This window comes from Hemicordylus capensis, chromosome 9 (genome assembly GCF_027244095.1).
Source record: "Hemicordylus capensis ecotype Gifberg chromosome 9, rHemCap1.1.pri, whole genome shotgun sequence".
Lineage (NCBI taxonomy): Eukaryota > Metazoa > Chordata > Lepidosauria > Squamata > Cordylidae > Hemicordylus > Hemicordylus capensis.
This window is the reverse complement of record NC_069665.1, coordinates 25,807,690-25,829,843: the sequence shown is the minus strand read 5'-3', so window position 1 is coordinate 25,829,843 and position 22,154 is coordinate 25,807,690. Positions and strand designations below refer to the sequence as shown.

The 22,154-nt window shown below is 43.4% G+C and overlaps 1 non-coding gene across 1 annotated transcript; it reads left to right on the top strand.

The window, feature by feature from the left end:
- Positions 1-20,098: 20,098 nt before the first annotated feature.
- On the top strand, positions 20,099-20,178 carry TRNAA-GGC (transfer RNA alanine (anticodon GGC)). The gene has a single exon. It is a non-coding gene; the product is annotated as a tRNA-Ala (tRNA).
- The last annotated feature ends 1,976 nt before the right edge of the window (positions 20,179-22,154 follow it).

Below are 22,154 nucleotides of genomic sequence, written 5' to 3'. Positions count from 1 at the left end.
GATATCTTAGCCAGGTTCAGACATTATGCTGTAGGAGTGTACAGATGTCTGTACACTCGTACATGTGTTGGTGTGAATAACAGTCCCTGGGTTCACTTTAAAAGTGAACTGAATACAGACCCTTCAAGTGCATGGTACAGATAGGAAGTGTACTTCTGTACCTGCATTCAACTTAACATGTGAATGACTGCACCTATACCTATATCTATACTTGCATACACTGTACACTCATTGTACCAGTGTTGAACACATGTGAATGGGCTTTTTCTTGTTTCATATCTGGCAAAGTATGTCTACTGTATGGACATATATGTATGTCTACATATATGGACATATATGGTAAAGTATGTCCAGTATGGAACACTGGCATTGCAATCATACAATAGCATGGTGACATCCCCTAGATCAGGGATTCTCAACGTTGGGTCCCCAGATGTTATTGGCCTTCAAATCCCATAATCCCGAACCAAAAGCCACTGGGGCTGGGGATTATGGGAACTGAAGTCCAATAAAATCTGGGGACCCAACATTGAGAATCCCTGCCCTAGATGAGCCGGGCTCAGACATGTAGCTGGGGGTCTAATCCGGGCCTGCCTCCCCACCCCCAATTTTTCTCAACCTACCACCCAAATTTTTATACAGACAAATAATTTTATAATAACTGAATGTTGCTTGGACTTATGAATGAAGGGGGCCAGATAAACTTCCCCTCTACTTCTTTGAGTTTCTGAACTTTTAGGCTGGCTACAGGCCACCTTAAGTGGCACAGTGGGGAAATGCTTCACTAACAAGCAGAAGGTTGCTGGTTCGAATCCCTGCTGCTACTATATCGGGCAGAAGCGATATAGAAGATGCTGAAAGGCATCATCGCAGACTGCACAGGAGGAGGCAAGAGGAAATCCCTCCTGTACTCTACCAAAGAAAACCACAGGGCTCTGTGTGCGCCAGGAATCGAAATCGACTTGATGGCACACTTTATCTTTACAGTCCTGAGGGGGTCGGCAGAAAGTACGTTGGGATCAACTTACATAAAGTTACAGAAGTAATGTACATTAGTACAGCAGTTGCATAAAGCTGAGAGAGAGAAATATTGCACTATGCTGAAAGATGTAATTTTTAATCAGTTATGTTTCTATCTCTTAATGTATGCTTGTTAAAATACAGATGTGGATACGACAAATATTTATATACCACTTTTCAACAAAAAGTTCCCAAAGTGGTTTACATAAATATAAATAAATACATGAAATGACTCCCTGTCCCCAAAGGGTTCACAATCTAAAAAAGAAACATAAGAGAGACACTAGCAACAGCCACTGGAGGGATGTTGTGCTGGGGATGGATTGGGCCAGTTGCTCTCCACCTGCTAAATATAAGAGAATTGCCACTTTTAAAAGGTGCCTCTTAGCTCAGTTAGCAGGGGAACTTGACAAGTTTGTCCAACGCTGCTCTACAAATATTGTAGAGCAATATCAGAGAGCAGCTCTACAACGCTGCTCTACAAAGGTGCTCTACACCTTTGTCTACAAACACACACACACACACACACTATCATCTGCAAACGGCAGTGTCCCAAGAATCCAGAAGTTGGCTATGGCTCTTCCTGCTGTCTCTCTGACAAGCAGATAATGAATGCCCAGTTGATGGAAACGTAGGTACAGGATATTCTTTTTTAATTGCTCCAGCTCTTTCAGTAATAGCTTGAGCCGGCAAAGCAAACACAGGCAGAAGTTTAAGAACAACAACTTGTCTTCTGTCATAACCCTCTGGTCAAAGAACACGAAGAACTCAAACATAAGCAGAGACACAGGGACAAAGATGGGGAAACACAGTTTATGCCTCATGCACAGGAAAATTTGCTCAAGTACACTTAATGCCTGTGAAAATAGGATTCCTGTAAAGCTGCCAATGATACTATCAGCTCTCTTTCATTAAAGATATAGATGAACTTTGGGCTAGTCAACTTTTAAAAAAAATACTTCAGGTTTCAACCCTTTTATTTCCCCAATTTTCATGATTTTTTTCAAATCATGTTTCCTCCTAACTAAGAGGCAGACCCATAGCTGGAGACCCATAGCCGGACCTGCACCCCTAAATACTTATATGACACGCACACCCCAGAAAATTTTTACAAACAAATAATTTTAAAAACTCTCCCATTCTCTCAGGTATTAATTAGAATTAATGTTAATAATTTGTTTTAATAATTTTTAAATGCTGTTTTTATTGTGTCATGTATTTTAATCTGCGCTGAGTTTTAAATATTTTAAATTTTGTACACCAGCAAGAGATGTAATCAGGCGGTATAAAAATATGATAGATAGATAGATAGATAGATAGATAGATAGATAGATAGATAGATAGCTATACTATGATGTAATTGAGAGAGCAATTTAGGTGCTAAAACCTCTTTTTTCCCCCTTACTTTTGGGTGCCCCTCCTAAACATTTAGGTTGTCTAAGGGCCTGCTAAGGCAACCCCACCCCCTTCCGTCACTTGAGTTCTGACTAATTGCCATTGATGAACCTCCATGAATTTGTCTAATCCCCTGTTAAAGCCACCGGAGTCCGTGGCCATCATGAATTATCCTGCACATATCTCCAGATCATTTCTGAATTCAGCCCCACCACCTTTGGCGTATTAAACCAAGGTCAAACGGCTGTTTTCCCTGACTGGGTGTCTTTGATCCGACCATTCCTTTCCTTACCCACTCTCATTGGAAGTGATTTCAGCATCTGATTTATTAAGAGATGGGGGGCTTTAGTCTTTTTTTTTTTTTTTTTTTTTGCAGTTCTCATGAAGGTGCTAATAAATCTGATACTCATATCACAGGTGGTGCTGACGTTTTTGCTGGATTATGCTAAAGTTAGCAAATCGAACCCAAATGTCTCTACCTTACTTTTTTTTAATTTGGTACCGCGCTCTGCGGATCTTAAGTGCTGTCAAGGAGAGATTTCTCGTCAGGCCCTTTTTCGTTGTTTTCAATGCCTACGCTTCCATACTAATAAATTTTATTTTAATAAAAGTAAGGTCAAGGAAGCAAAAGTCCAGTTCTTTGAAAACCATTATGAAGGTTCTTTTTTAACCCTTTCAAACCGATTTCCGCAAGGCACAGATGTTTCCTTTCAGTTACCAGTGAGAAGAAGCCTAAGATTGCCACCCCATTCAGATTTAATTTGGCACTCACAAAGAAGGTTGGGAAAGAGGAGGAGAGAGATGGAGCACAGAGCCAGATTATGACATTCTGAGACCCTAAGCTATGCCAAGTTTAAGAGGCCACACAGCATTACAAAATGGGCCAGAGATCCCGCCCTGTGTGTCATTCACCCTTGCTCATGGTTACAGCAGCGTTCATCTGAAGAGACAAATGCCTGTAAACATGATGGCAGACGTTGGTCTAAACCACACCCTGGTCTAATAACATTTCGATATACCTTCCAGTTATTTCTGCACAGATTTATAAACTCAAAATGATGAATAACTTTGTAGTCATATAAGCATATTTATGTCTTATCAGAATGATAATGTCTGTTTTAGCACATTTTCCCTTTCTCCTTTAATTAATTAATTAATTCATTCATTCATTCATTTGTTTAATATACTTAATATGACTCAGGACGGTTCACACACAAAATTAACATAAAACATAAAATAAAGGAAGTTATATATTAACACAAAACATTTAAACCATTAAAACCAATTAAATATTATTCAAAGTCCAGCTGAAAAGATGGGTCTTTAGGACACTCTAAAGACAGTACCTCCAGTGACTGTTGCTGGTGTCTATCTTGTTGTGTGTTTTTTTTAGAATGTGAGCCCTTTGGGGACAGGGAGCCATCTTATTTATTTATTATTTCTCTGTGTAAACTGCCCTGAGGCATTTTTGGAAGGGCGGTATAGAAATAGAACGAATCATCATCACTATCATCATCATCATCATTATCATCATCATCATCATCATCATCATCATCACCCTTTATTACAGTCATAGACCAGCACACACCAGATGAACTGATGGCACCCAAAGTTAGAACTCTCCAATGATCTTAGTGAGTGGTGGGGATCTTGCCAGGAAAGGAGTTATTTCAGGTAATCTGGGGCTAAGTCGTTCAAGGCTTTAAAGGTGATAAGCAGCACTTTATATGTTTCAACCACTTACATAAAACTTGAAATTTAGTCATTTTAGGGTATTCAGAGGCCTCTCATAATGGGACGCCCTAAGCTGTAGCTTACATAGCTTGTGCCTAAATCCAGCACTGATGGAGGGGGAAAGCTTGAATCTAGAAGCTGGGGTTGTTATATACAAGCAAGCAGAACAGAGAAAGAAGTCCATTAACTGAGGAAGGTCATGCATTTCAACTTTCTAACTACTCTTTCCCCCCACAGACTAAATTATTTTTGCTCATTCACGGTATGCCCGTCTGACATGAAGTCAAATGCACTCCACCCACCTGTTTGGCAAGAATTTGTAAACCCAGTATTAATGTCACATTCCAAATGATTTCTCTCTTCTCTGGTTACATGTTTTGCAAGGAACACTGTACTGCTGAAAGCAGCTTCACATGCATTTCCCAGAGATAGCTCTGTGTTGTATTCTATCTAGCAATATTTTATGTTTTGCTAATCAGAAGTTTGTCCCTATGGGGATCCTGTAAAGTGTGTGTGTGTGTGTGTGTGTGTGTGTGTGTGTGTGTGTGTGTGTGTGTGTGTGTAGGAGGTGGAGACAGGGTTTTGAACCAGCTATGCATGTCAGCTGGTGTGCGAACCGGCTCAAAATCGAGCCAGTTTGAACTCGAACCATTTCGGTTCGAAGGCTTGACTTCGGACCAAACCAGGTCTGGGTTTGGTCCAAGAGCTGAACCTTTCATGTTGGTTTGGACCCAGTTCAAGGGCGGCAAGGGGTTCCCTAAGTGTAACCATTAGGGAATTGAAGTACTCACAGTGGGCCTCGGCGGTGCCGGAGGTGGCTGTGGTGGTTGCAAGGGGGTCACACCCCTCCCCCAGTTTGGGCCCATTTTGGCCCACCTCAGGCCTCCACGCATGTATGGAAGCCATTTATTTTACTTCCAGACATGCATTCAGGCCATTTGCAAGACCACACTGTCAAGCATACATGCTATGAGACAAGAGGGAAGTGAGTCTGATCTCAGGAGAGGTACTGGAGAGGAATTTGATCTTGCCTCCAGTTTTGACCTCACAGATGATGCTAATGAAAGTGATGGATAATCTTCTGTACCAGAAAACAAATCACTAACAGCCCCTGTGCCAAAGATCCCAAGAATTAGGAAAAGTGTGCATTACAAGAGACCACCTAAAATACTTCAAGACCTTGTCACCAGATTTTAAATCAATTCAATTCTGGTTGTTATTATTATTTTACATTTATATCCCTCTCTTCCTCCAAGGAGCCCAGAGCAGTGTACTACATACTTGAGTTTCTCTTTCACAACAACCCTCTGAAGTAGGTTAGGCTGAGAGAGAAGTGACTTCCATTCTATCTAGAAATAGACTGACTTTTATTAGAGAATGTTTAACATATGGTTTACAAAAGCAACAGTGAATAGAATTTCCCAATAAAACACGGCCGCGTACTAACAAATGTGTGGTTGCAATGGTAGAGAGAATATAGCACTGTACGCAAGTTCCTATGGGTTTGGGTAGAGTCCGGTTAGTATTTATGTTTTGTTAATCAAATGTTTGTCCCTGTGGGAATCCTGTACGGGGGGGGGAGGGTGGCATCAGGAATAGAAAGAGAGGGAAAGGAGGAGGAGAAAAATGGAGTTTTTTCTGAATAAAGCTTCATTAAACAAACTTAAGATTGCTAAATGTTTTCGAGGGAAGCAGCTATAAAAGAGGCTTCTAGTTTTAATCAATTTTTTTTTTTAAAAGGGGGTGGTAAATAATCTATGCTTGGCATTCATTGTTGAATAGATGCCTCCATAACAAACCACGGTGGCATTCTGCGCTTCTGATATTTTTACCTTTTTAAAAAAAAAATGTAAAATTTCAAACCTTCTAGTTAGATACGAAGATGAAGATAAAAATTTATATACTCCTTTTCAATTCAAAGTGGTTTCGATAGATAGATGAGAGAGAGAGAGAGAGAGAGATTTAAGATGACTCTCTGTCCCCAAAGTGCTCACAATCTAAAAAAAGAACACCAGCAACAGCCACTTGAGAGATGCTGTGCTGGGGCTGGATATGGCCAGTTGCTCTCCCCTTGCTCAATAAAGAGAATCACCATTTTAAAAAGGTGGCTCTGTGCTCAGTTAGCAGGGGGCTAACTGATGGACGATTGTTCTCCAAGATTTTTTCATGCTGTTGCAGAAGCTTGTGACATGTTCACAGCCAGTCTGTGGATCATGGATGCATTTGTGGATGTATCTCTCTAGAGCAGGGCTGCACACAGCTTCTTCATCCCTCCAGCTCTTGTGGACCACAACTCACATCACCTCCAGCCACAGTAGCCAATAGTCAGGGAATGTGGGAGTTGTAGTCCAACATCTGCTGGGGCCCAGAAGTTGGTTTCCATTTGGATGGGTGACAATATGTGAGCGCTGTAAGATGGGGCCATCATTCAGTGGAAGCGCATACGGTCCCAGATTGATTTGCTGGCATCTCCAAGTAGGGCTGAGAAAGACTCCTGCCTGAAACTTCAGAGATATATAGCTAGACAGCATCTGTTTCCATGCAGAATATCCCAGGTTCACTCCCTGGTATCTCCAGGTAGGGCTGGGAGAGACTCCTGCCTGCAACCTTGAAGAGGCACTGCCAGTCAGTGTAGACAATATTGAGCTAGATAGACCAATGGTCTGGCTCAGTATAAGGCAGCTTCCTATATTCAGAGGGAAGAGGAGGGAAGAGAAGTCAACCGCCAAAGAGTACAAGAACTGGCATGCCAACATGGAACAGTCCTCCCCACGTCTCAGTGGTTGGCTGCACAAATTAGTATCACAACCACATTACAAATGTATATTATTTATCCGACAGATGCTCTTCCCATCTCTGGTGTAAATAATATAATGAGACAGAAGTGCTGTGTGATGTGACCAAAACAAAACACAAATTTAAGGTGCCACTGGGTTCAGAAATAATTAAATCAACCTGTTTGGAACGCAGCTCGGGTGATATAACATTACACATTTCGAACAAAAAAGCACAGCCATGGAAGTGGAGAATGCGTTGCTACATGTATCCAATGCAAAGGATAACGTTACCCATTCAGTAGCTTGGGGTTTGGCACTGACGTGAGTGTCACAGGCTTAAAAAAAAGGAAAATGTTGCCGCTAACATAACATCACAGACAAAGAACAGATGATCCAGTTCTCCTGCCATCCATCAGGATGAGGACTGCCAACTTCAGGGCTTCTATCAGTGCTGGCATTTCAAACAAAGTATGTGTCAACCATATTAAATAATATACCAAGCTGCGGGTTATTAAGTGTGGGGTAACTTGACCACAGCAATTAAAGGGAAAGAATCAGAATCAACCTTCTGGTCGGCAGGCACCACTTTTCCCTGCGACATATGGAGCCTTAAATATTTCAAAGTGTGTGAAAGCCACATCAGAAACCAAGAGATTCGTGCATCAACATCTATTTATTTTTGCCTCTTCCGTTCTTCCTCTCCTCTCCATACAATAGTATGATGCTGGTTTGGGGAATTATGCTTCTTGTTGTTACACATATATATATATTTTAAAATTAAAAAAATAAGGGGGGGGGATGTGATTGATCAAATTATGCATGATGAGAAAGAGAAGAGATTTTCTTCTCCCAAAGAATTGGGACTCAGAGGTCACCCAATTAAACTGATTGGCTGAACATTAAGAAAAGGGGGGAAAGAAAGCAGCTGACATCCTGGCTAGCGAAACGCTAGTGCAACAAAGCTGTGCATGCGCATGGAAAGTGCATCGCCGTGCAATACCCTGAAGTTTCATTCTCACGCTCTTGCACCCATGCCTCCTGCAGCGCTAATGGATGAAAAGATTGCTCAGCAGGGCGCGCACCATGCGCTGTGCCCCCTGGCTGCACAAACACAAGGACTTGGTGCTAGCACAACAGTTGTCTGGAACACAAGCGCCAGATGGAGTGCAAATAACTCATGCAGCATGTCTTCATGTGAAGCATAATGAACCTGTGGAACTCCCTGCTGCATGATGCAGTGATGGCCAGTGACTTTGATGGCAGTAAAAGGGGACTAGACAAAAGGGGTTGGGGCTGTAGCTCAATGGCAGAGCACCTACTTTGCATGCACAAGGTCCCAGGTTCACTCCCTGGCAGCATCTCCAAGTAGGGCTGGAAGAGTCTCCTGCCTGAAACCTTGGATAGCCGCTGCCAGTCAGTGTAGAGCTGGATGGACTATCTGATTTGGTACATAGGAACGTAGGAAGCTGCCTTATACGGAGTCAGACCCTTGGTCCATCTAGCTCAGTATTGTCTACACTGACTGGCAGCAGCTTCTCCAAGGCTCCAAGCAGGAGTCTTCCCCTGTTCTACCTGGATATGCCAGGGACTGAACTTGGGACCTTCTGTATGCAAGGCAGATGGTCTGCCACTCAGCTATGGCAGCTTCTTCTGTTCTTATGGAAATGGATGGAAAAAACCAGTCAATGGCTATAGCGAAATAGAACCTCCATGATCAGAGGCAGCATATCTCTGAATATCAGTGCTGAGAGGTCCAAAAGCTAAACCACTCAGTCACCAAGTGATTTAACAGGGGCAGCAAAAATAGGAATTTTCCCTGGTAAGAATGTGTAGGAACTCCCTAAGAAATTTCACATCTTGTGTAGAAACATTTTTACTTCCCTGGGAGGAATCCTAGCATTCACTTAGTATTTCGCTTTGGGGACGTGTTCGTGTTGATCCTGTAAATGGGGACAGTAGGAGTGCCTGAAAGATGTGGCCTCCATGAAGCCAGCATGTATACAGGAGCCCCACAAGTGGGATGGATTCAGGATTCAGGAATCAGGATTATAACCTGCAGGTTTCCTGTGTTTCACTGGACCCCTTTCTGCCATTTTGAAAGCTCTTTAGTTTTATTGGGAAGAAGAGGCAGTTAGGGTCATGCTAGCATTTGTCCTCTTGCAATCAGCCTAGGTAGATTAATAGATAACCTCTAGAGCGAGACAATAGATGCCACGTTCCAGTGTGGGCAGTGTATATTATTTTTCCCTTTAAAAAAAAAAAAAAAGTGCTTTTCTTTTAACAGCCAAGCTGTAAACTCCTCAATAATGAGGTTTGTAATGGAAATGCTGACTCTCTTTTTACTCCAGTGGCCTGAACTTGCTGCTATAATAAGCTCTTTTTATCGTTTAAGTGATTACACCTTTGAAAATGACTGATGGTGATGTAACGCCTGGGGTTTAATGAGAGGAAGTCTTAAATGGCTCAAACTGATATTATAGCTCCTTAAACGGGTGAGGCAACAACAATATCATGAAGGGGAGGAGAGAGATTGTAGCAGGTGAAGGGCAGAGTGTGTTGCTGAAGATAAAATATCATAAGCGGATGTTTATAACTAGCAGAAATGGTGGATGAGCCAATATATAGCCGCTCTTTCAATAGGATGGTTAATGTCTGGGCTAAACTGATTCACCAAGGTGAGTGCCAAATGCATCCCAGCTGCAATTCATGGGAAACTAGGGCAGTGATTCCTAATTGGGGTCCCCAGATGTTTTTGGACATTGGCCATTGTGGCTGGGGATGATGGGTATTGTAGTCCAGCTTGGGAGTGGTAGTCCAGTTCTGGACCCAAGGTTGATACCTTGATGAATTGGTTTAGCTTTTAAATTATTATGACTTGATCATGGCCGTAGCCTTAGAAAAAACTACGAGTCCCATCGGCAATCCCATAGGAAGCTGCCTTATACCAAATAAGACCATTGATCCATCTAGCTCAGCACTGTCTGCACAGACTAGTAATGGCTCTTCAAGGTTTCAGGTTCCTGCCCTACCTGGAGATAGCAGGGAGTGAAGGTGGGATCTTCTAGGGACATAGGAAGCTGCCATATACTGCATCAGAGTCAGACCCTTGATCCATCTAGCTCAGTATTGTCTACACAAACTAGCAGCGGCTTCTCCAAGGCTGAAGGCAGGAGTCTCTCCCAGCCCTGTCTTGGAGATGCTGCCAGGGAGGGAACTTGGAACCTTCTGCATGCAAGCAGGCAGGGGCTCTTCCCAGTACAGCCCCATTCCTAATATCTTCCAGTGCTCACATGTTGTCTCCCATTCAAATGTAACCAGAGTGGACCCTGCTTAGCAAAGAGGACAATTCATGCTCGCTGCCACAAGACCAGCTCTCCAGAGCCATTTGTGCCCGCTGGGGGACCTAAAAGGGAATTTTGAAGGGATGGAAGGGCCTTTTAAACAGAAGACAAAGAAGGCAAGGAGGATGTTTAAGTATTCCTTACAGAGCAAAGAGGAAATTTCTTCTGCTTTTCATGCTGAAGGTCCCAGGTTCAATCCCTGGCAGCATCTCCAGGTAGGGCTAGGAGAGACTCCTTTCTGAAACTGTGGAGAGCCGCTGCCAGTCAGTGCAGACGACGATACTGAGCTAGGCGGAGCAACCGCTTGACTCAGTATAAGGCAGCTTCCTATGTTCCGATAAAAAATAGTTCCATTATGACCTGGGGTGGGGTGCTCGCGCATGTGCACGCATAGACTGAATGTGAATTGCTCCTGCAGCACCACACGAGGCAAGAAACCGGACAAGAAACCACCCCAGAGCGGCCAACCAGCAGACAGCAGTCCCGCAATTCTCTTTTAAGGAGATGTCCAGAGTCGCTCACTCCTAAATCCTTTTTCTTCACATGAATAATTTACTCTCTGGTGACCCCTCTTTAGTTCAATACTGAACCTACTGCACCAGCAGCTTCAGTTGACCCTAAACATTTAGTTACATTAATCATGAGGTGTTCTCTCCCTCTCTCTCTCTTTGGACTCTGAGCATCCTCGACAAAAGATATTTTCTTCACTGGACATTGATCAAACAGTCTACAGGTATCTGTAGATCATAGCCCATTAATCACTTTCCAGATTATCAGTTGCAGCAGCAGAATATGTAAATGGGGTGCCTGTCAGTGATAAGAGGAAGTGGAATTTATTCTTCAGATGAGTCCATCTGGAACTGTTGATGCTATCTTTCCTAAGACAGTAGGTTGAAGAGATAAATTCTTTCCATCCAGAATGCTGGGCTGCCAACGGAGACACACACGTACACCCAGAAAAGCCAACAACAACAACAAAGCACCATCACATTAAAATCTAACAAATGAGGGGAAAGTTGCAATTCGATGTGAACAGCATTTCCACAAAGTCGAGGCACGCTTGTGGCATCACCTGTCCCTCCTGGTCTCATACTAAGGACACTTGAGCCTCTGCCTGATCCACCCACTCTTACACACTGCTAAAGGCTCTACTTTTATTTTTGCATGTGGGGTTTATTTGCTTTTTATTTTAGGGAAAATTATAGAAGAGGAGGGCACGATCTGTGAAGAAACTGTACAGAGAGAAGTTTTTCTCCTTCTCTGGTAATATTAGCACCTGGGGGCCTTTGAACGAAACTGATTGGTAGGAGATGCAGAACGAGACAGAAGCTTCTGCATACAAAGCAGTGGAACTCACTGCCACAAGAAAATGTAGGGATGGCTTCAAAATGTGTTATCAACAGTTATATGCCTCTGGAGCTGCAGTATGTGAATCAGCAGGCGGTGATCTACGTGGGGATTTAATATTCATGCATGTATATTTATGTGGGTGCAACTAGAAGAAAGATGCTTCTAATCCTTTCGCTGTCTAATCCTTTTTAAAGCCATCTAAAGCCAATGATTATCATCAGATCTTGTGGCAGTGAGTTTCATAAGCTGATGATGCACTGTGCAAAATAGTGCTTCTTTTTCCTCTGTTCTAGAGAATTCATGGCACAAGCAAGATTTTATAGTACATAAAACAAATGACATATCTTAATCCAGTAACCAAAAATGACAAAAACCACTAAATATATAAATATAAATTATATTGAAAGCGAAACAATCAAATATATATGGTGATCTGGATGAATGAAATGTAATAACCAAACATCTACAGCACTAAATACACAGGAACAATAGAGAGTGCAATATCATGAACTATGGTAACACAACAGTTTTCTGGTAATGTTTGCTGTTTCCGTGTGCTTTTTCAAGTGTCCAAAGAAGGCACAAGCAAGATTTTAACCTCCAGTTTCCTGATTCAGGCAGCAATCCTGCCCCCGCTCACCTAGGAGTAAACCCAGCTGAACACAGTGGGGCTTACTTCTGAGTATGTGTAGGATTGTGCAACACACTTATAGCTACTAGGCTACACTGCTATTCCAACCAGCCCATATCTAACTGGGTACACCAGTGATTGAATCACTGGTCTTCCACAGTGGAATCATCCCATTACCTAGATGTTTTGCTCCAGGTCCTGTTCATTTCAAAGGAACCTTCCCGTATGTCAAAATACAGGGTTTAAATGCTTTGTCGGCTGATAAATCAAATATCTTCTATTTCATTATTTTTGGAGAGGAGTGGAGAACGTCTCTCTTCAGTCTGGGCCTCCTGTTTCCATTTTCCTCGGGCAGCAATACACATGCCACCAATGTATCAATATTTCATTCAAAGGATGAGCAAATAAATTAAACAAAGGACAAATCCCAAGTTCTCGACCATCCACGATTGAATAAAAACTTCAGTCTTCCAGACTTGGTCCTGGAAGGCACCAACCATGTTTTCCAACAAACAGGAGTTACGATTAATGGAATCAACTTAAAAGGGAGTCATGTGTCTGGAAATGTTAATATATGTAAACAAAGTTATGGAAAGTCATTATCAATATCAGAGTAGAACCGTCGTTGGGGACCGAGGCACCATGTACATGCATAATGAATGGATTTGGCCCTGGGAGAGCAGCCTGCATCTCCTCTTGATTTAGTACAGAAGAATCTGGGCTTATATAACGAAAGGCAGAATTATCACATGGTGTTAACTCCGAGCTTTATCACTAAAGCTGTCCTCAAAATGCCCTAAAGCTGTCATCGAAATGTTTATAATTTCGCCCGCACCAAGATTCCCTCGAACACAGAACTAATGTGTGTGTGGATTTATCGCCTTCTCCAGGAATCAAGCAACCTCCACTTCCGTTATCTGTAAACATTTTAATTATTCCAGCTATGAAGATGCATATCAAAAGTCAACAAATGGCAGTTGTTGAATTCTCCCCCCATTTTTTTTTTAAAAAAAACCTTTTTGAAAAGAAGGATTTATTACTCACTTTGTCCTTCTGGATCCGGGTGGATATTGGCATTTACCAATATCTTAGGTCTCACAACAACCCTGTCAGGTAGGCACATTTCTATTCGCAGAAGAGGGACTGACCCTGGAAGAGAACACACCTTTCAGTTCTACCAGCGTCTTTTTTAATGCCTATATCAAATATAACAAAACATAATACAGTTAGCAATAGCACTTACATTTATATACCGCTCTATAGCCGAAGCTCTCTAAGCAGTTTACAATGATTTTTTAGCATATTGCCCCCAACATTCTGGGTACTCATTTTACCAACCTCGGAAGGATGGAAGGCTGAGTCAACCTTGAGCCCCTCGTCAGGATTGAACTTGTAATCTTCTGGTTACAGGGCGGCAGTTTTACCACTGCGCCACCAGGGGCTCATAGTTCACTAACATATGTTGATTTTTGAACCCCAATGGATTATTTTTGTTCTGAATGCTCAATAATCTGATTATATGTAACATGTGTCCTTATAATCAGATTATTGAGCATTCAGAACAAAAATAATCCATTGGGGTTCAAAAATCAACATCCTAGTATAAAACTGTGCTCATTCTTCAAAGTCAAATAAATGGTGTTACCCATTTTAGCCTACTTTCCAGTAGGCTTATGAGATCACCTGGCATTCTGTGTGTGTGTTCCCCCCCACATCTGTGTGTCCGTGTGTGTGTGTCCCCCTATCAACTTCTCAACACCTGGACCAATATGAACTAAATTGGGTACAGTTGTAGGCACACATAGGGACACCTCAATGGCGTAGTTTGTGATGATGTCTTCCTCCCCAGTCCAAGATGGCGGACGCATGAACATTTGAGGTGCAAGAGATCTAACCTGTGTGCCTCAGTTTGAACTAAATTTAATCCAGTTGTAGAGACAGTGAAAGGAAAATAGGCTGATTAGTTCTTACTAGAACTTGTTAGCAGATGTATAATGCTACTTGAGAGCCCTACTTATATATATTTTCATTTATATCCTGCTCTTCCTCCGAGGAGCCCAGAGTAGTGTACACGCTTATATTTACCCTCACAACAACCCTGTGAGGTAGGTTAGGTTGAGAGAGAAGTGACAGGCCAGAGCCATCCAGTGAGGTTCATGGCTGAGGAGGGATATAAACTTGGGTCTCCTCGGTCCTAGTCCAACACTTTAACCACTGCACCAGGGTTTAGTGGTGCATTCTATTCAACCTATTTGTATGTTATGTTCAGTGCACTATGTACAGTCTGTGTACAATGTATGCATGTACAAATCAGTATTCATGTGCATACTACACAGCGTCCCACAGGTGTTTTGACACAACTTTCACATGGTTGCAAAACGGTATGGCCATTTCCATGGCTGCACCATCACACAACTGTATCCAAGCAGTTCTGGCATTGGCGAAATAGCACTCTTGAGCAACCATCAGTGGCAGCCAGAGAGTTTTTGGTGCTCTGGCTAGGCGAAGTTGGACTTTGGCCTCACACACAACCCCCACCCACTTGAGAAAAGTGGCATCCTGGTGATGTGTCTTGCATCACTTGGCATCAAGTGTGGGTCTTGCATCACTTTGTTCTTTTAGAAGACAGGTAAAGCCCTTTTTGTTCAATTGGGTCTCTTACATTTTAAATTTGATTTTCAAATTTGATTTTCAACTCATTTTAAAAGAGTTTTTTAATTGCTTTGTATTGTATTCTGTATTTTCTCCCCCCACACACACACACACACCTTTCTGTCTGTTATGATTTAATGTGTTCTGTGTTTTTATTGCATATCTTAATCCTGTGTTGTGAGACACCCAGAGAACAATTTGTTTTGGGGTGGCTAACAAATAACGTTGTTGTTGTTGTTGTTGTTTAAATGAAGCAATGCAGGCAGCAATGCAGGCAGGTTTTCTTCCTATCTTGCTTCCACACAACCAAAAATTGGGAGCGCACACAGCTCCCAAACCGAGTTAGAACACAGTTTTTGATTGTGTGAATGACCTCAACGAATAATTGGTCATGCTATATTCTGGTGTGATTTATGTGCCACTCCCACAAGAACCAATGCCTAAGTTGACTGCCGAGGTCTGCCTAAAAGACGGGCCATGGCCATCAAGTTGATTTTGACTCCCGGCACCCACAGAGCCCTGTGGTTTTCTTTTGGTAGAATACAGGAGGGGTTTACCATTGCCTCCTCCTGCACAGTATGAGATGATGCCTTTCAGCATCTTCCTAGATCGCTGCTGCCCAATATTGTACCAGCGGGGATTCAAACCGGAAACCTTCTGCTTGTTAGTCAAGCATTTCCCCACTGCGCCCTTAGGTGGCTAGATTCCATGTACATACAGCAAAGCCCTTCCTATCTGCACCTTGAATTTGAGGGTATCAGTGCCCAGGTTCACTTCTAAACAATACTGAGCTAGATGGGGCAAAGCTCTGATTCAGCAGAAGGCAATTTCTGTGTTCCCATCACCATGGAATGAATAGCAGGATTCCCCGCTATCATGGTTTCAATACATATGAGATGGAGATGCCACTGTGTGCCAACTTCAGGTTTTGGATCTATCTATCTATCTATCTATCTATCTATCTATCTATCTATCTATCTATCTATCTATTGTTCCTCTTGGAAATAAGTCTCTGGACACAGATTTCTCTGGACACAGATTTGCACCTCTATGTAAGGGAAGCGAGTCCTGGGACGGAGATGCAAGAAACTGAGTTTGACGTGAAGAAAAAGAGAGGAAGAATGAGAACTCAGTGTCTCAACCAGCTTAATCTCGAGCAAATTAGGTTCTTCAAAACCCTGGCAAGTATATTGGGAGTAACACTTAGAAATAATTGCCAGAGAGGTAGGGGGCATGAGGTACATCTTTTGCGACATTGAAGAATGGAAGTCAATGGGAGTGAATGAACAAATTAATGATTAAGGAAGATCCTCCCCCCACCCACCCATTCTCTTCTGGAAGCTCTGTCTGGCCTGGCCTTCCAGGTTCAAGCAATCTTTCACTGTCAACGTATGCCACAAAATTGATTCAATTAAGATTAGCAGCCTCAGGGTTAGGAAGGGTGGGGGGGAGTGTAAAGAGACATGAGCTCCCTTCGGAAGAGAGTTTCCTTTCCTCCTCTCCCTTCTGTGCTCTGGAGATGACCCACAGGGCCCAAGGATGACCTAAATCTAATGCATCACCCAGTCCATCTTGGGACCAGTTCAAAAGATACAACCAAACCCTAATGGCCATTCATATTTCAAATGCTGTTCAGGGTCTTTCTCTTTGCACACAATGGCTCCAGATCTGTCGTTATTGGTTCTACTTCTTACACCTCTCTAAGTTTTCAGAAGGAAGAGTGGGCCGTGAGTACAATGAAGAAATATACTCAGATGGATGAACAAATGTAACTATAATTTAATAAAATATAGTCGGGGGTCCCAACGTCCCAAGATGTCACTGGACTACAACTCCATTGTGGCCATGAATGATGGAAATAGTCCCACTATTTCTAGAACCCCTGAAATATAGTATCAAAATTCTATTTAATGCAGCCAGTGTTAATGTAATATAATTTGATGGTGATGATGATGAAGAAGAAGATGAAGATGAAGAAGTAGAAACTTTATTTGTTGGCCGCCCCATAACAAATTGTTCTCTGGGCAGCTTACAACACAGCGTTAAAACATAAGATAAAACATGCAACACATTAAATTCTGTTGTAAACAGCCTTGGGATTATTTTAATGAAACATGCTATACAAATTTAACAATAATAATAACAATAATAAATCATAACAGACCAAGGGGGGGGAAGGGAAGAAAATACAAAATATAATACAAAACAATTTTTAAAACATTTTTTAAAAAAATCAGTTAAAATCAGATCAATATTTTTAAAAAAGTTTTAAAAGCCTGAGTGAACGAAAAGGTCTTCAATTTAATGTAACAATTCAGCTATATCTGTGTCTGTGCCAGGCCCAGGGAGAAGAGGTGTTAGAATTCACTGTAGGCTTTTGCACACCTTCTAAATGTGTGTTTGGTGGATGTGTGAAAGGGGAGTGCTACTGAACACTCCAGCTGCCTCTGACCTCCATGGATTGACCAGCTCTTGGTATAGACAGCCTGCAAGCACAGAAGACGTGCATCAATAACACAGAGTCTAGATAGACTCTGGGTCTATCTAGCTCAGTAGTGTCTATGCTGTATCGCATCTAGGATTTCAGATGAATCTTCCCCAGTCCTACTTGGAGATGCTGGGGTTCCGACTTGGGATCCTATGAATGCAAAGCAGATGCTCTTCCGCTGAGCTACTCTTCCACTGCTCTTCCATTGCTCTTCCACCTTCCCCAAAGGACCATAGGTAGATTCCTAGGCTTGCTCCCAACAAGCTGGAAACTTGCATATAGAGAGCCCTTTCTCATGACCAGTGAGAAAGGGCAAGAGGGCGAGTGGGGAGGAAGCCTTTTTAAAGCTTACTTCCCCGCAGACGACCGAGGGCTCTTTCTTCAGCCAGCAGATCGCCCACCCAGATGAATAACGGCTACTGCAGGTAGCTCGGAGGTTCAGGGTGCCAAGATGCATCGCCCCGCCCACCAGAGCTCCCATAATGCACTGTGTGAGTGTGCAGTGCATTATGGGGATCCCCCTCCCCTCCCCAAAGCTGGCTGGGAGCCCCACAGTCTGCCAGCCCTGCAGACTGCAGAAAAACAGGGTTAGGAGAGCAAGGTGGCTATGGAGGTGGGTTTGCAGCCGAGGTGCCACCGGGCCCGATCCTGGCGGTACACATGCGCAGGCAAAACCAGGCTGGGCTTCCTTAGCCCGGTTTTGCCTGAGCATGTGAATAGCTTCAGAGAAAACCAGTGTGAATTGGTTAGACTGTTGGACTGTTGGACTGGGAAGACCTGGGTTCAAAGCCCTGACCACTCATGAAGCTCACTGGTGGAGGACTAATCTCTCAGACTAGCCTACCTCACCACTGATAGACCTAACCATCATGAAGTTATCTAATCCTGGGGTTCTCAAATGTGGGTTCCCAGATGTTGCTGGAACAGCCTTCAGTTTTAGTCCAACAACATCTGGGGACCCACATTGAGAACCCTAGTCTAATGTGGGGAGGGGTTAAAAGCCATAATCTACCCTAGTGATAATCAACACCTTTGGTGTCCACACATTCAGCAAGTCATCCCAAACGGAGGGTGAGCCAAGCATCTCAAGGCAAAAATTAGAGGGGCTCACTGAACAAATGCACCTTCTCAACCGCTCCTGCCTTTTTCTGATAGAAGAGTTGTCTCTTCATCTTTGAACCGCTGCGGATCCTCAAAAGAAACGGGCCTTGCTTTCTTCACAGTTCCCTTTTACATAGTTGTAACAGGTTTATGGCCTTTAATGATCAGCCCTTTGTCTGCCGGATTGCCAATCAAGGACCACTTAATGACAAAACAGAATAATTTAACCCCTGTTCAAGGGACAATGCTTGGAATTGCTCAGGGTAGTGTCTTGACACCCCAGTGTCTAAGAAGAAAGCTCATGGACCAAATAGGGGAGCTATCATTAACAAGCTCTTCTCCTCCGTGCCTTCAGCGGCCATCTACAATAGCGTGACCTTTGACCTTTGAGCTTTTGCTTTGACGGATGGCAACTATTTTAACATTTGGGTTAGTCATTTAAAACCTGCAGGTGTGGAAGACCTACAATACATAATAAAGTGCCCACATGGGGATGAATGCGTAGGGTCCATTGGCAGAGAAGCATCTCCAGTTAACGCCACACACAATGCCCAGGCATTAGCAAAAGCGTTTCAGAAAGGGTAATGTACCATGCTCCGGATCCACTTGTTAGAGGAACAGGGCTAGAAACGCATTTTCTTTGGCACACAAAAGAGCGCTCCCGCCAACTGAGTAGCCATCGCCAGAGTCAATTGGATTTCAAAGGGAGCCGACACTTTAAATGAATTTGCTGTGGCCACTGCAGATGACGTTGGGTGCAAAAAATGGTGAGCCTGGGAACTGGGGAGCAGTACTGATCGAGAACTTTTGTGTTATACTCTGCATCCCTTTGGGAGGCAGTCTATAGAAAAGGAGGAGTGAATGCTAAACAATACCTTCAATATTTTACTTACAAAAATAGAGACACATCATAAAACCCTAATTTGCACACCAAGGGATATTCAACCTGCTCTCCCTCTGTTAAAGATTGCTCCGTTTTCTGTCCACTGCATGCATTTATTTGGCAATTCTTCCACCATTTGGGGTGTTTATGTTACAGATATACTGTCTGGAATAACATACTTGTTCAGAAACAGGCTATAATGAATGGAGGAGGAGGAGGAGGAGGAGGAGGAGGAGGAGGAGGAGAAGGAGAAGAAGAAGAAGAAGAAGAAGAAGAAGAAGAAGAAGAAGAAGAAGAAGAAGAAGAAGAAGAAGAGAGTTCACAAAGCAGCTCAAAATGTAAAACAATAAAGCAAACCAGGGCTTAGCTAAAACCTGCTTAGCGAAGGGGGCCATTCATGCTTGCTACCACAAGACCAGCTCTCCACACCACCTTAATTTAAACATAAATTAAACAAATATACAGATAAATAAATCAATAGCCCAGCCACTGTACAACAAGCAGCTCTGTGGCACAGAGTTCTTTGAATCCCAAAATCTGGAAACATCTCAAAACATCTGTCTGATCCACTAAAAGATAAGACCTTGCCAATTTTGTGCCTTCAGGGAGGAGAGCTGGCCCTGTGTTAGCAAGCATGAAATTGTCCCCTTTGCTAAGCAAGGTCTACCTTGGTTTGCATTGGAATGGGTGACTACATGTGAGTGCTGTAAGATATTCCCCTTGGGGGATGTGGCTGTAGCTCAGTGGTATGGTAGAACATCTGCTTGGCATGCAGAAGGTCCCAGGTTCAATCCCTGGCAGCATCTCCAGGTAGGGCTGAGGAAGACTCCTGCCTGAAACCTTGGAGAGCTGCTGCCAGTCAGAGTAGACAATTCTGGGGTGGACCAATGGCCTCGCTTGGTCTAAGGCAGCTTCCTCTGTTCCTACACACACAAACATTTGTACACAAAACCACAGCGGATTGCAACCCTTAGCCCCTGTCTCTGTCTCTCTCACACATCTGCACAATAATTATTTTGCACCTTGCAGAAATGACAGTCTATCAAATCTACGCTCAGACCGGTACGTCCCGCACTCAGGACCCGAACACCCCTCCAAGAAAGAGTCCCCTGCTTCTCCTTTGGATATCTGCTAGCAATGCCTGCTCCTTCCCCAGTTCACAACTTCTATATTTGAGTAAACATCTTGATTAGGTTGGCAGCCTGTGTTTAATTACATGGGTTGAGCGTTGGGGGAGGAGTGACGTGGGGTGGGGGGGCCCTTGTTTATCTCCTTTAAACAGGACCTTGGTTGCAGGCATTTGTTATCTTTGGTGTGAAATGTAGAGAGACAACAATTAATGTTTCCCATCCCAGCAGCTCTACAGCTTTCATTGGGGTGGGGGGAGAGAGAGACAAGCAGGCTAGAGCAATGTAATTCCTATCATGCAGCCACCTAAGCCCTGGGCCTTCCTCTCACTCATTATGCAAGCGGCAGAAGAGAAACAGCAGCAGCTGACAAACTCGCCCCGGCCCTCCCGAGAGCCTCGGTGATAAAGCGCCCTGCGTTGTGGTGTAATCAGCTTGCAATACATGCATTACTTCCTAATGAGAGACGTGTTTAAACAAGTGTATAGAACACATCTGTCCGAGCCCTGGGATTTGAATCCGTGTGACCAATTCAACATCTGAAAGTTAAATTAATGGTAAAGAGTTTAATTGTGAGTAAACAATGCCACATTAAGGAGCAGTAAACACAGCAGTGGGGAACCAAAAGATGGAGTGTTCAATCACAGATGTGGCTGCTTCGGTGCTTTCCTTAATGATCTTTCCCCAGCTGTACCTTATGACTCTGCTATTTCACCGAAACGGCCTCTTCCCTTCCTTGACCCCCGCTCGCACTAGACGCCCTCCTTTCTAACATGTGCGCTGTCCGTTTGCACTAAATAGACGAGGTTACGTGACGGAGCCCCCAAAGCCAACAGTAATGGACGACAGGATAAAAGTACCCATTCAAACCCAGAGATGCCCCACAAACAGCAACGTGTAGAGAGGAGAGCTGGTCTTGTGGTAGCAAGCATGAATGGCCCCCCTTAGCTAAGCAGGGTCTGCCCTGGTTTGCATTTGAATGGGAGACTCCATGTGAGCACTGTAAGATCTTCCCCGTAAGGGATGAGGCCACTCTGAGAAGAGCAGAAGGTTCCAAGTTCCCTCAGTGGCTTCTCCAAGACAGGGCTGAGGGAGACTCCTGCCTTCAACCTTGGAGAAGCCACTGCCTTTCTGGGTAGGCAATACTGAGCTAGATGGACCAATGGTTTGATTCGGTATAAGGCAGTTGCCTATATTCCTATGTTCTTAAGTTTCTCCATTCCTTTCAATAGAGGGAATGGTTCTCCTTGTCCATATTAATATAAGAATATAAGATAAGCTCAGCTGGACAAGACTAAAGGTCCATCTTAACCATTCCGATCCAGAGATCCTCAGATCAGTGATGGTTCTGCCCAGCCAACATTGGTCTAGAGCATAGGTCCATCTAGCTCAGTATTGCCTACACTGACAGGCAGCGGCTTCCTCAAGTTTTCAGGCAGGAGTCTTTCCCAGCCCTAACGGAAGTTGTCAGGAATTGAACCTGGGGCCTTCTGCATGCAAGGCCGATGCTCCACCACTAACTACGGCCCTGTCCCCATCATATCATATTAATAACTATTTCAGGTTTAGAGTTGGTGGAACATGAGCCAAGAAAAGATTAAGTTCGCAATGGAAGTTAAGGTTTGGTATTCAGTGCTCACCTTCATTTTGGGGGT